The sequence below is a fragment of the Dromiciops gliroides genome, chromosome 2 (genome assembly GCF_019393635.1).
Source record: "Dromiciops gliroides isolate mDroGli1 chromosome 2, mDroGli1.pri, whole genome shotgun sequence".
Classification (NCBI taxonomy): domain Eukaryota; kingdom Metazoa; phylum Chordata; class Mammalia; order Microbiotheria; family Microbiotheriidae; genus Dromiciops; species Dromiciops gliroides.
The window spans coordinates 215,285,160-215,298,614 of NC_057862.1; the positions used below are offsets into that span (position 1 = coordinate 215,285,160).

Consider the following 13,455-nt stretch of genomic DNA (forward strand, 5'->3'; position numbering starts at 1 on the left):
TTTAGACTTCCTTGGTGAAATGTCAGTCAACAAGTGGTCCAAGCTGAGGCATATCTTTGGGAAATACATCCACCTGAATCTGAAGGTAACCCTTCAGAAGGACAAACAGATAGATACCAGCAGTTACTTTCAAGCAACTCATTTTTATGACCCACCTCACACTCAGTATTTCACACCCCTTCACAGTAGCTTGAAAAGTTTGAAGTGTATCTCAGGTACTTTGAAAGGATAATCGTTTACATATGAATTAATTAAAAGTTCTTTTCTTATTTGAAAAAAGTGCTGCTATAAATATTTTTTGGAATATGGGTCCTTTTCCTATATTTTTAATCACTCCTGGGGTATGCATAGTTTGATGACTTTTAGGTGTGGTTCCAAAATATTTTTGAGAATGACTGGATCAATTCATAACTCTGCCAACAATGAATGCTTGTTCTCCCACAACAACAGTCATTAACCTCTTTATTCATCTTTGCCAATCTGATGTGTGTGAGGCGAAACCTCAGAGCTGTTTTTAATTTGTTTTTCTCTTGGAGTATTTTTATGTGGTTGTTAATAACTTGCATTTCTTCTGAAAATTTCCTCTTCATATTCTTTGAATATCGAGAGTGGAATATATTTGTTTTATGCACACATATGTATATAATTTATATATAATATATATATATTTGTATCAGTGTCCTATAGCTCCTTAACATCAGACCTTTATTGGAAAATTTTACTACAAAGAGTTCTTCCCAGTTAACTCCTTCACTTCTAATTCTTACTGCATTGATTTTGTTTGTGCAAAAACTTGTCAATTTTATGCAGTCAAATTTTGTGTGTCATCTTTTTATGTCCATCTCTATTCCTTGTTTGGTCAAGATCTTCCCTCATCCATGAGAGGTATATCTTTCCTTTCTCCTACTTTAATTTGTTTATGATATAGATCTATCCCTCTATAGCTCATCATGATATATGGTATGAAATGTTGGGCTATAGCAGATTTTTGCCATACTAACTTTCCAGTTCTCCCAGTAGTTTTTGTCTGTGGGAGAGACCTTAACTCAGTAGTATGTGTCGTTGAGTTTATTGAACACTACGCTACAATGTTTAATTGCTTTTAGGCTTTGTGTACTTGTTCCATTTATCAAATTTTGTTGTTGTTTTTTAACCAGTATCAAACAGTTTAGATGTTTACTGCTTTGTGGTATATTTTAAAATCTGATACTGCTAAGCCCCCATTCCTCCCCATACTTTTGGTCATTATTTCCCCACTATCTTTTCCCCACTATCAACTCTGCTTGGATTTGCTTTATACCTATCAAATTTTGTCTTATAGTTAACATACATGTGTCTTTTTCTTTAATGTTGTTCTCAGTTAAATTTTAAAATCTTTTAGATGATCTTTATATGCCCTAACACAATACCTTGCACATCATAATTGTTCATCTTTCTATGGTGTTTGAAAGTTTTCTAAGCATTTCACGTTTTCTCATCTGATCCTCACATTAGCCCCATGAGGTATTTGCTGTTATTATTATCCTTTTACAGGTGGGGAAATTGGGGCTCAGAATTAACCTTTCTGAGTGACTTAGCCAGGGCTGCCTGGGTACCCAAGTACCTGAGGCGGGATTTAAAATGAGATCTTTTGACTCTAAGTGCAGTGAGTTAAACTGCACTGAAGATGTTAGAGATTCCACTTCAATATCTAGAAAACTGTTGTTTCCAAAGGGAAACAGTTTGTTCTCAGTTCTCATTTTGTCCTTTTCTATACTTCAGCACGTTCTGTCCCTGAGGCCTGGGATGGACTCCCTCCCATTCCCATCTTACCATCCTTCAGTACACTATTCAAGTGTTCAAAATGAGTGCAAATAGCAATTGTTTCTGTTCTGGACCTGAAACCCTGAGGGTCTTCCCCTCCCAGATTGATTTTTTTTTTTCTTTTGAGTAGGTAAAAGAGGCCTTCTTTTGCCTCATTTCTTACCTAGCCTTAATCACTGGATGGATTAAGCCTCGGACAAACTGAAACCTGGGAAAGACCTTAGCTTAAAAAGGCTAAGGTCTCCTACTTCAGCTGGTGCCGTCTCTAGTCATCCTGATCTGTGCTTTCCACTGGACCCAGACAGACGGCTCCAGAAGAGGAGGAGAGAGTGAGGCTAGTGACTTTTCACAGCTGTGCCTCACTTCAATCCAATTCATTTTCAAGTCAAGACATCACCTTCCTGATAGCATTGATCCTCTTGGAGAATGAAGAACAAACCACAGACAGCTCAGGTGCCATCCATGGAAACTTCCCTTACCCAACTGAAAGTGATTTTCTAGGCTCTCCTGTTTCTTAGAGCACCTTGCCTCATCTTTTCTCTGCAACTGTCTCATTCTTCCCTGTAGTTTAGTTTTTTGTGCTTATGGCTCGTCTCCCTTTAGATGGTAAGTTCCTTGAGAACAAGGTTTCTGTTGTATATCTCTTCTTTTATCTACATTAGTAGCACCAATTACAATAACATATGCATAGGAGACACAGCAGACTAAATTTTAAAAATCATGTCAGGCACTGGGAAAGATAGAAAATTGAAGTAAGATATGGTTTCTGCCTTCATGGAGCTTATTCATTTAGTAAGGGGACAAAACTCCAAAATAGGTGGCTCTACTTAAAGGATCTTGGATTTCACTGGGTGGGTTCTCCTACTCACCCACTTTATGATGTAGTGGTGGTGGTGGTGGTGGTAGTAGTAGTAGTAGTAATAGCTAACATTTATATAGCATACCATATCTCACTGGATCCTTAAAAACAGTGTTCAGATTACTCTAATACATATTATTACATGATAACTGTATTAAGAGTTATGAAACAAAGTGCTATGATAAATGTTGGATGAATGAATTAGGAACGCATGAGTCTGGGTCACTTTGCCCTTTTTAATTATAAAACAGAATACAAAGGTAGACAGACTTTCCTTGCTCACCAGGATCATGTACAAAATAGGCTGCTTACTGAGCACCTTTGGCAGAATAACCAAGTAATTTTGTGATTGCCCTACAGGCACTGGGATCTCCAAGTGACTTGAAGGAAAAAAAAAACCCTAAGAAACCAGATGTAGGAGATCCCAGAGTCTTCATGTGCCTGTGCAAAAAATAGGTCAAGGACTTTTTGATTCATTCAGTGTCTTTTTTTTTTCCCCTTGGGATTGTCTTGGATCATTGCATTGCTGAGAGTAGTTAAGTCATTCACATTTGCTCATTGAACAATACTGCTGTCACTGTGCACAATGTCCTCCCAACTCTGCTCACTTCACTATACATCGATATTCATTAGTCTTTCCAGGTTTTTCTGGGATCATCCTGTTTGTCATTTCCTGTAGCACATGACCATTCCACCACAATCATATAGCACAGCTTTTTCCATCATTCCTCAATTGATGGACATTCCCTTGATTCTCAATTCTTAGCCTCCACAAAGAGTTGCTATAAATATTTTTTGGACAATTTTCCCTCTTTTCTCTTTTTCATGATTACTATTGTTAAATGTTTCCCTTCTGTCCTATTCCCTTCCCCATGATATTTATTCTATTATCCATCTTCTTTCATCCTATCACTCTTCAAAATGATTTGCTTCTGTCTGTCCCCTCCCCCACTCTGCCCTTCCTTCTTTTGCCCCTCTCTCTTTATCCCTTTCCCTTCCTATTTTCCTGCAGGGTTAGAGAGATTACTCCACCCAATTGAGTGTGTACATTATTCCTTCCTTGAGCCAATTCTAATGAGATTGAGGCCTTTTAAGACAATTCTGATGAGTGTTAGGCTCATTTACTGCCCAGATTACTCCACCCAGTTGGGTATGTCTTTTAGTCCCTCCTTGAGCCAACTCTTATGAGTTTAAGGTCTTTGAGCCTTTTCTGATGAGTGTAAAATTCATTTACTGCCCTGCTCCTCTTCCATCTCTTCCCCCACTCCACAAACCCCCTCCTGTTTCTTTCATGTAGGATTTCACCTCTCTCCTTCCCCCTCCCCCAGTGCATTCCCCTCATTCCTCAATTTAACCCTAAGGATGTCATCATGGGGCAGCTAGGTGACACAGTAGACAAAGCACGACCCCTGGACCCAGGGGGATCAGAGTCAAAATCTGGCCTCAGACACAAGACAGTCACACACTGTATGACCCCAGGTATGTCCCTCAAGTCCAATTTTTTATAGTTCTCTAGGGTCTTGTATTTGAAAGTCAAATTTGCCATTCAGTTCAGGTCTTTTCATCACAAATATCTGAAAGTCTTCTTTTTCATTAAATCCCATTTTTCCCCTGAAAGATTATGCTGAGTTTTGCTAGGTAGGTGATTCTTGGTTGTAATCCCATTTCTTTTGCCCTCTGGAATATCATATTCCATGCCCTTCAGTCCTTTAATGTAGAAGTTGCTAGATCCTGTGCTATCCTGACTGGGGCTCCACAGTACTTGAATTCTTTCTTTTTGGTAGCTTGCAATATTTTCTCCTTGACCTGAAAGCTCTGGAATTTGGCTATAATATTCCTAGGAGTTTTCCTTTTGGGATTTCTTTCGGGAGGTGATCAGTGAATTCTTTCAATTTCTATTTTAGCTTCTGCTTCTAGAATTTCAGGGCAATTTTCCCTGAGAATATCTTGGAAGATGGTGTCTAAGCTCTTTTCTTGATCATGGTTTTCAGGTAGACCAATACTTTTCTTTTTGTTTTTTTGTTTTTTTGTTTTTGCGGGGCAATGGGGGTTAAGTGACTTGCCCAGGGTCACACAGCTAGCAAGTGTCAAGTGTCTGAGGCCAGATTTGAACTCAGGTACTCCTGAATCCAGGGCCGGTGCTTTATCCACTGCGCCATCTAGCTGCCCCTAGACCAATACTTTTCAAATTATCTCTCCTGGATCTATTTTCCAGGTCGGCAGTTTTTCCCAGAAGATATTTCACATTGCCCTCTATTTTTTTATTCATTTGGATTTGCTTTATTGTATCTTGGTTTCTCATAAAGTCACTGGCTTCCATTTGTTCAATCCTAATTCTTAAGCAATTATTTTCATCAGAGAGCTTTTCCATTTGGCTTTTCAAGCTGTTGACTTTTTTCTCATGTCTTTGCTACATCACCCTCATTTCTCTTTCCATTTTTTCCTCTACCTCTCTAACTTTATCTTCAAAGTCCTTTTTGAGCACCTCTATGGCCTAAGACCAATTCATATTTTTCTTGGAAGCTTTAGATATAGGGGCCCTGATGTTGACATCTTCCTCTGAAGGTGCCCCTCGATCTTCCTTGTTACTGAAGAAACTTTCTATGGTCCTCACCTTTCTCTGTCTGCTCATCTTGCCTTTCTTTTACTAGACTTTTAGCTCCTTAAAGTGGAGCACTGTTTTCAGGCTGCCGTATCCCAAGCTTAAGAAGTCCCAGGTGGTATGAATTAAGGAGGAGCAGGTTCTTCACTCACCTGGCCTGTTTCCTGGTCCTAGATGACCCCAGACCAACTTGCTAATCAACCAGCTTTATGTGCTGTGGTTGTTAGCTCCGATGAGCCTGGGCCACTGCTACTCAAGCCTACCCAAGTTCTGCCTCAGCACCAGCATAGACCCCTGTAGTCTGCCCCCTGACCAGGGCTCATCCCTCTTACGAGACCATGAGCTTAGTTCCAGGCAACACTGGCACTTCAGCTGATTTAGAGGCTCTGGGGCTCTCCTTCTCTGGTGAGGCCTTCCTGGGACTGGATCTGTGTCAGGGTGACTCAACTCCTCTATCAGCACAGCAGCTCCCTCCTTCTGACCTTCCAAGCTGTTCTTAGAAGATGATTTCAGCACATTCTTTTGTGAGTTTTGCTGCTTCAGGCATTTTCCTATGGCATTATTTGGATGGTTTTTGGAGCGATTGTGTCATGAGTTCAAGAGCTCACTGTCTTTCCTCCGCCATCTTGGCTCTGCCCTGGAAGTCCCCCATTCAGTGTCTTATAATGAAAGCACATTTATCAGTCATTAATCATTTATTAAGTGCCAACTCTGTGCTAGGTGCTAAGGATACAAATAAAAAGAATAAAACTACTGCTACCCTCAAGGAGGGTTTATATTCTAATGTGGGAGATAAGTACATATATGTGAATATGTGTTTATAATATGAGGAGAATAAATATAGAGGATAAAAATAAGTTAAATACAATTTTTTATTAGGATTTGAGTTTCTTGAGATCAGGGACTTTCCATTTATATCACCAGTGCTCATGATAAGCACTTAAATACTTTTTCATTCATATATACAAAGTTCAGGAGGGGAGAGTACTAGGAGTTGAGGAATTTGTAAAGGCTTCATGTAGAAGATGGTGTTTGAGCTAAGTCTTAGAGGAAGAGAGAGATTTTGTATGGCAGAGGTGAAGATGGAGTATATTCCAGACATGGGCAGATGGGTAGTGCAAAGACATAGAGATGGGAGTATTTGTATTGAAGAACAAAGAGGCCAGTTTGGTTGGATTGCAGAGGGTGAGATGGGGAGTAATATCCAGTAAGACTGGAAAGAGGCTGTCAAGTGCTTAAAAACTAAACAGAGGAGTTTTTGTCTTATCCTAGTGTTAATAGAGAACCACTGGACTTGATTAATGGAATGGTGTAGTTAGAACTATACTTAAGGAAAATCACTGTTGTACTATGGGAAATGGACTGGAATGGTGAGAACTTAAGTCACAAAAATCAATTAGGAGACCATTATAATAATCCAAGTGACAGGTGATTATTGCCTGGACTAAGGTGGTGGTTGTGTGAGGAGATGGAAACATGGAGGAAAGACAAAATATTGTAACTGATTGAATGTGTAGGGTAAAGGAAGAATGACCTTGGGGATAATACTGAAGTTATAAAGCAGGTAAACTAGAAGAATGAAACTGCCTTTCCTAGAATAAAAAAAATTGGAAGAAGGGTGAGTTTGAGGGAAAAAGATAATGAGTTAAGTTTTGTACATACTGAGTTTAAAATATTTCCATGACATCCAGTTTGATATGCCAAGTTGGCAATTGGTGATGCAAGATTGTAGCTCGGGGGAAGACCAGAGTTGAATATATAGATCTAAGAGTCAGCTGCATAGAGATGATAATTAAAACCTTCAAGGATCTTTTAACAAACTCAGTGAACATCTGCAGTTAGGGTACATGATATGGATAACAGTCTGGCAAAGGAAACTGATGAGCCATTAGACTTAGGAGGAGAATAGGGGAGAGGAGTGTCACAAAGACCTAGAGAGAAGAGAGAGAGTCCAAGAGATGGTCAGCATACCAAGCGTGTCAAACAGACTGAGAAAGAGGAGGACCAAGGGTAAAACATCCAGTTGGGCAGTTGTTAACAATTGATCATTGTTCACTTTGGAGAGAACAGCCTCAGTTGAAGTGAAAGCAGAAGCCAGATGGTAAAGGGTTGAGGAGTGAGAAGTTTTGTTTTGGAATTTAATTGAGAAAGGAAAGACAGATATAGGACAATAGTTTGGGATGCTGCGATCTAGTACAGGCTCGTTTAAAGGGTGGGAGAGACTTGAGCATGTTTAATAGCAGTAGGTAAGGACCTGGTTGATAGGGAGTAGTTAAAGATCGGAGGGAAAAGACTTGATTGAGATAGTAATCAGCCGAAGAAGATATGAAGCGGTGAGCTCAATGGTGCATTTAAAGGAGTTGGCTTTGACAAGAAGGGCCACTTTATTGTCAGAGTTTAAGGGAAAGGAGAGACAGAGTAAGGGATAATGTCAAGTGGTTTTTAGTTGAGAACAGAAGGGGAGAAAGCTTATGAAAAATGACTTAAATTTTCTATGCAAAGAATCAAGTTTCTCAGCTATGAAAGGGGATGGGAGAAGGGAGAAGTTGTAGGAGTCTTAAGGAAAGAAGAGGTTTGGAATAATTTCTGTGGAGGGTGAGCAGGGGGGAAAAGAATTGTCTTGTGCATTGAGGGCCCAAGGTGAGGATGGATAACATGAATTTATAATGAACCTCATCATCCCATTGTGTGACTTCTAACTTCTCTCATCAGTCAGGGAGTGGAAGTAATCCATGGCTGATGTTCGGCAAGGGATGAGTGGCATTAGGACAAGGATGGTGATTTGTGGATAAAGGACAATGTGGAGTTGAATAGACCAATTGTAGGGTCAGGATTGGAAAGAAAAGAAAATACAAAGTGAAAGCAGGGGCAATTGCCCTATGAAAATGATGTGAATTTGGCATAGCCAGGACACTCCTAGCCTTGCCAGATCCTGCCAGTCAGGTTCATGTTTTAGATAATGAAGGACCACTCCCATTTTGATGTAGTTCATCGACTTCTTTGTTCAAAAAGAAAGTGATGCATAGGAGAGGGAGTGTGGTGGTCTGTAAAGAGGCATGTATCAGAAAACCTGTGTGACCTTAGGGAAGTTACTTTCTGGAGCTTCAGTTTACCAGTCTGAAAAATGAATGTTAAGATAAGATGATTCAAGTCAACAAACTCATAAATACCCAATTTATGCAAGATAGGAGTCTTGACTCTACTTCTACCTAGTTGTATACATTTGCACAAGTTTCTTCCCCTTTTTGGGCCTCAGTTTTCTCTCTGAAGGAAGATTGTGTAGACTAAGATGATCCTTCCAAAACTCACATTAACTTAGCATGAAGCCACAGCTTTATGTTTGTGTCTCAAAGTGTTGGATTGAACAACCTTTTGAGCCCTTGAGCATTTGGGTTCTGTGACTGACAGACAGAGAGGGAATGTGTGTGTACAGAGAACTACATTTCAATTGATTTGATTTTCTTCATAAGTCTATATATTTTACTTTATGTATTTAAAAACATTCTGATAACAGGTCCATGAAACCCTTCCCCTCCAAAAAAAAAGGTTAAGATCTGGAGATTAAAGGATATCTAAAACTTAAAAATAAACTCAATGTGAGATTTTTAATAAGTCCCCCTCTTTGGGTCTCACTTTCTTCTCTCCAAAAGGAAAAGGGGGCTGGGCTATTATTATCCTTTCCCATGTTAGTGTTCATTGGCTCTATTATAAGCAACAAAATTTAGCCAGGAAGGAAGAGAAGAACAGGGTAATCTCAAATCAACTATTCCAATAAAGTCCCAAAGTATCTTTCTGAAAGAAGGCCATTCTGGATGATTAGCTTCTGGCTTAGGAAATGAAGTATTCTTTCCTTTTCTTATCTAGGTTATGTTAGGGTAGATGCTGAAAAGGTTTTTGTTCCCAGGAGGCACATTTCTTCAAATAAAATATTTGACCTGGAAGAGGGACCAGCCTAAGTACAATCCCAACATTCATCAGATATTAAAAGTGAGAGAGTGGCTCAGTCCATTAGTGAGTCCTCTGTATCCTAATTACTTGCAGACATAGCGTTGGTCAGTACCGTATGGTATTCTCTAGACTGGGCTTAGTGCCCAAGCATAAAAAAGCACTGTAGCTTCTCCAATGCCCTTAGCACTTGGTTCAGAGCAAATGTAATTGAAGACAGACATAAGAAACCTGCCCATTAGATACCTAAGCCAATCTCCTCTCCATAGGCCCATGCACGAATAAGTAAAACATTAGTTTGCTGAGGAGGAGGTGCACATTTTCTCCCTGGCTTACCCCAGGGAAGGGAAAGAAATAGGAAGCTGCAGTTTTACCAGGCATGGGGCCAGAGGCAACGTAAAGCTGTCTCCTTGGTTAGCCTTTTCTTCTGATAAGATCTTTGGGGTCCTGTCTTCTCTTTCTTCTCCTTCTTTCATACATAGTGTCTGATACCGGGCTGTACTTGTCCTACACTGCTGACTGAGTCACTTGACCAAGAGTTTGGTCTTTTTTATTTTACTTACCTAGAAGTGGTGTAGGGGTGGGGAGCAGGAACTCCTTAGGAGCTGGTTCTTTAAATTTGATCAAGGGAATTGAGGGGTGAGGAAGGCCTAAAAGAGGGCATCCTTCTGGGCACTTATTTCAGTGAAGCCATTGCTGTGAGTACTTCCTCTAACAGCACCCTTATGAAACCTGTGCCCATGTTCTGCCATGAACACTCCACAGAGGACTCCTTCAGTGCTCTGGAGGACTTCTTCTCGGTCTTTTTAACATTAGCCCATATACCATCCACCTATTATCCCTAACTCTTGCTATATGACTGACGCATCTTTTCTAATCATACATTTCCTAGATGATTTATTTTATGTGACTTCTTGGATGAATGGTATCCTGGTAATATGCTGCAACCTATTTATACTCACCATATGGATATCTCTCACCCTTTGGGTAACCTGAATTTTAATTCTTCAGAAATTGTGACATTCCATGTATTGAAGCCATGAAGCATCACTGGAAGAATATTAGCATTAGAGATATGTTTAATTTTTTTCTTTCTAAAAGAACACTGGAATCGCAGAAAACATCCATAGATGCAGCCCAGGCTACCTTCCTCCTGTTGAATTATGAGCCTCATTCACTGCCTACTTACGGAGTCCGACCAAGATATATTTTTACCCGTCAATGAGCTCAGTGGGTTCTCTTCTTCTAGCTATCGTAATCTGAAAAGTAGATATATTCTTTGTCTACTTGTTTTTTCCTACCTTGGTAGGCTGAACTGTTTTGAATTTCTTATTTAGGAATCTGTGCAGTATTCTAGGGCTTAGTGCCATCAACACAATGTCGTCTGCAAATGGGAGCTTCTGAAGGACTTCATTTCTATTCTGTGCAGCACGTTCTTCATGACAGTAGCAAACACCTTTGGTGAACATATGGCTCCCGGTTCTTATGCTCCGTTCGGTATTGATAACCAGAGGATCATTGAATGAAGTTATTTCTGTTGTTGCATCCACCAAGGAATCTTGTATGATCTACTCATATGTGCCATTTAAAAATTTATGGGAGCGCCTATATCTTTCCCAAGTTTTAGCTAACTTAGATGGGGTTTCTAATATATTGCTACTTATAAATTAGAAGCTTTACCATCAGTTTTGGGCATTAAGCATTTATTAAAGCATATTAAATATTAGGAGAGAGAGAGAGAGAGAGAGAGAGAGAGAGAGAGAGAGAGAGAGAGAATGGGCTACGTGGCCGCTCCCTTCCGCATTCCCCAGGCCAAGAGCGCCAAGGAGAGGTAAGCTTTCTGTGGGTCAGGAGGAGAGGCAGCCCTTCCACACTGCTCCAAGCTAATTGGCTGACATCATTCAAATCTATTGGTTTCCTGGACTTGAGGGTGGTCCATGAGCAGTACTGCTGAGGTCAGAGTCCAGAGGGCAGACCCTCTGAGGGGAAGACTTTCAGGTAGGGGTGGTTTTCATCTCTATTGTCTCTATTCACAGTCCAGGGGCCAACTACATTTCCTTTGAAATTCTCCTGACTCTGGTCCTGTCTTAAGAAAGGTCAGGCAAGGCTCTCTGGGTCTCGTAGAACCCCATTATTTTCTCACACATACAGATGGGAAACACCTTTGAAACACTATACAAAAGCCCTTACAATTTCATTTTATTCTATGGGGCCAAATACTTTTTAATAATGAGCAAATAACAAGAATTCTCTTCTCTGTACCTTTTAGCCAATTATGTCATTGGAAAGGAGGAGCGTGCTATAAAAATAATTTGCAAATGTCTACCAGTTTCTATCATATATTTTCATCAAGCACCCTTAATATTTTATAGATTTCTCTCAAAGATTTTTGTAAAGATGAGAATAGAGGAACAAAGGTCAGTCATTACTCTTTTGAACACCTTTTTCCAGTAGTAATACTGTATGAGATTGATCAGGATGTAAAGTTAATAAAGCTCCTTCAAAATTGTGTTACCTACAGCATATGTGTATGTGTATGTATGTGTGTGTATACACACACACACACCTCTTTTCGTGTACTTAATCTGTTCCAGATACTCTTTGTGTATTTGTTGTAAAAATGTTGATGGATGTGCTTCATTAATTTTTTTTTCTTTTTCCCCCCCTCTCTCTATTTTCAACTTTTTTTTTTTTTTTTTGGCGGGGCGATGGGGATTAAGTGACTTGCCCTGGGTCACACAGCTAGTAAGTGTCAAGTGTCTGAGGCCGGATTTGAACTCAGGTACTCCTGAATCTAGGGCTGGTGCTTTATCCACTGCGCCACCTACCTGCCCCCTATTTTCAACTTTAAATGCTTTGGGGGTTATTTGATTATTTCAGTTTCATGGCAAGTTTTCAATACATTCATTTTCCCCTCTAGTGTTTGATGAGGAAATACTACTCATAATCTGTGTCCGTTTCCATGAGGTTTTGAAGATGAATTCTCTTTTCATATCATTTAGTGCTTGCAGTGTCCATCACTTTCCAGCATTTTTTAATGAATTTCTTCATACTGTATAAGGGGAATGTTTCATTTTCCAGCATATTTTTGGCTACCTTCCCTATGCCTACACGTCTTTGCATTCGAGTCATTGATTTTTAAAGTATCTATTTAGTTTAGAAGAGCTTAAATTCTCCCTAAAATTTCTCTGCCTCTTCTTCCTCTTCAATAGAGGATGATCCACAGACTGTGAGGCTCTTCATTCACAGTGGTCTTATTGACACTCTAAATGGGAGATCTTTGTACCATGACTGTGAAGATGATGTAGCACTGGAGACTGTATAAAAAGGAAGAGGAGGTGGGAGAAGGGAGTGGCAATTGAAACTCTCATCTGAACTGGTTAAAGTAGGGAAGAATACACATATCCACACATAGAGTTGAGTACAGAAATACATTTCACTTAACAGGAAAATAAGAGGGAAAGAGGAGAGGGGAGATTTATTTAGTGTTGCAAGGAAGGTGAATCTGACAGTTATTTTAGGGTGCCATAAATGAATGGGTGAGGATGGTGGTACATTGAAACTATCACTACACCTTCGTTAAAATAACTGCCTTTGTCAGGTGAGAACACTTCCATCTGTCCAGTCAGTCAGAGGCATGAACTAGGTATCAATATGGCCTAAACATCTCTAAGGGTAGCTAGGTGGTTCAGTGAATAGAGTGCAGGCCCTGGAGTGAGGAAGACTCGTCTCCCTGAATTCAAATCTGACATCAGACACTTACCAGCTTCGTGACCCTGGGCAAGTCACCTAATCCTGTTTGCCTTAGTCCTCATCTATAACATGAGCTGGAGAAGGAAATGGCAAACCACTCCAGTATCTTTGCCAAGAAAACACCAAATGGGGTCATGAAGAGTCGGACAAGACTGAACTACGACAATAACAACTATCTCTAATGAACCAACAGCTCAGAGGCATTAGGCTAACCTAGTGGTTTAAGAAATTCTTAAAAGCCATTGGATAAAAAAGAGAGATCTTATACTTGGAGCATTTGTATTTGGATTGCCTGGAGAATCGTAGTCACTAAATTGTTAACACAAGCAACTTAATCAAGCAATAACCAACCTTGATTCCAGCCGACTTGGTGTTGAACTATACTACCTCCATCTCCTGACAGAGGTGAGGGATTTAAGATACATAATGAGATATACATTTTTTGGACATGGACAATGTGGGCATTTGCTTTGCTTGATTATGTGTACTTGTC

At 39.9% G+C, this 13,455-nt stretch overlaps 1 protein-coding gene across 1 annotated transcript in view; it reads left to right on the top strand.

The window, feature by feature from the left end:
• Positions 1-13,455, top strand: part of TTC7B (tetratricopeptide repeat domain 7B) — a 334,803-nt gene that overhangs the window by 294,414 nt on the left and 26,934 nt on the right.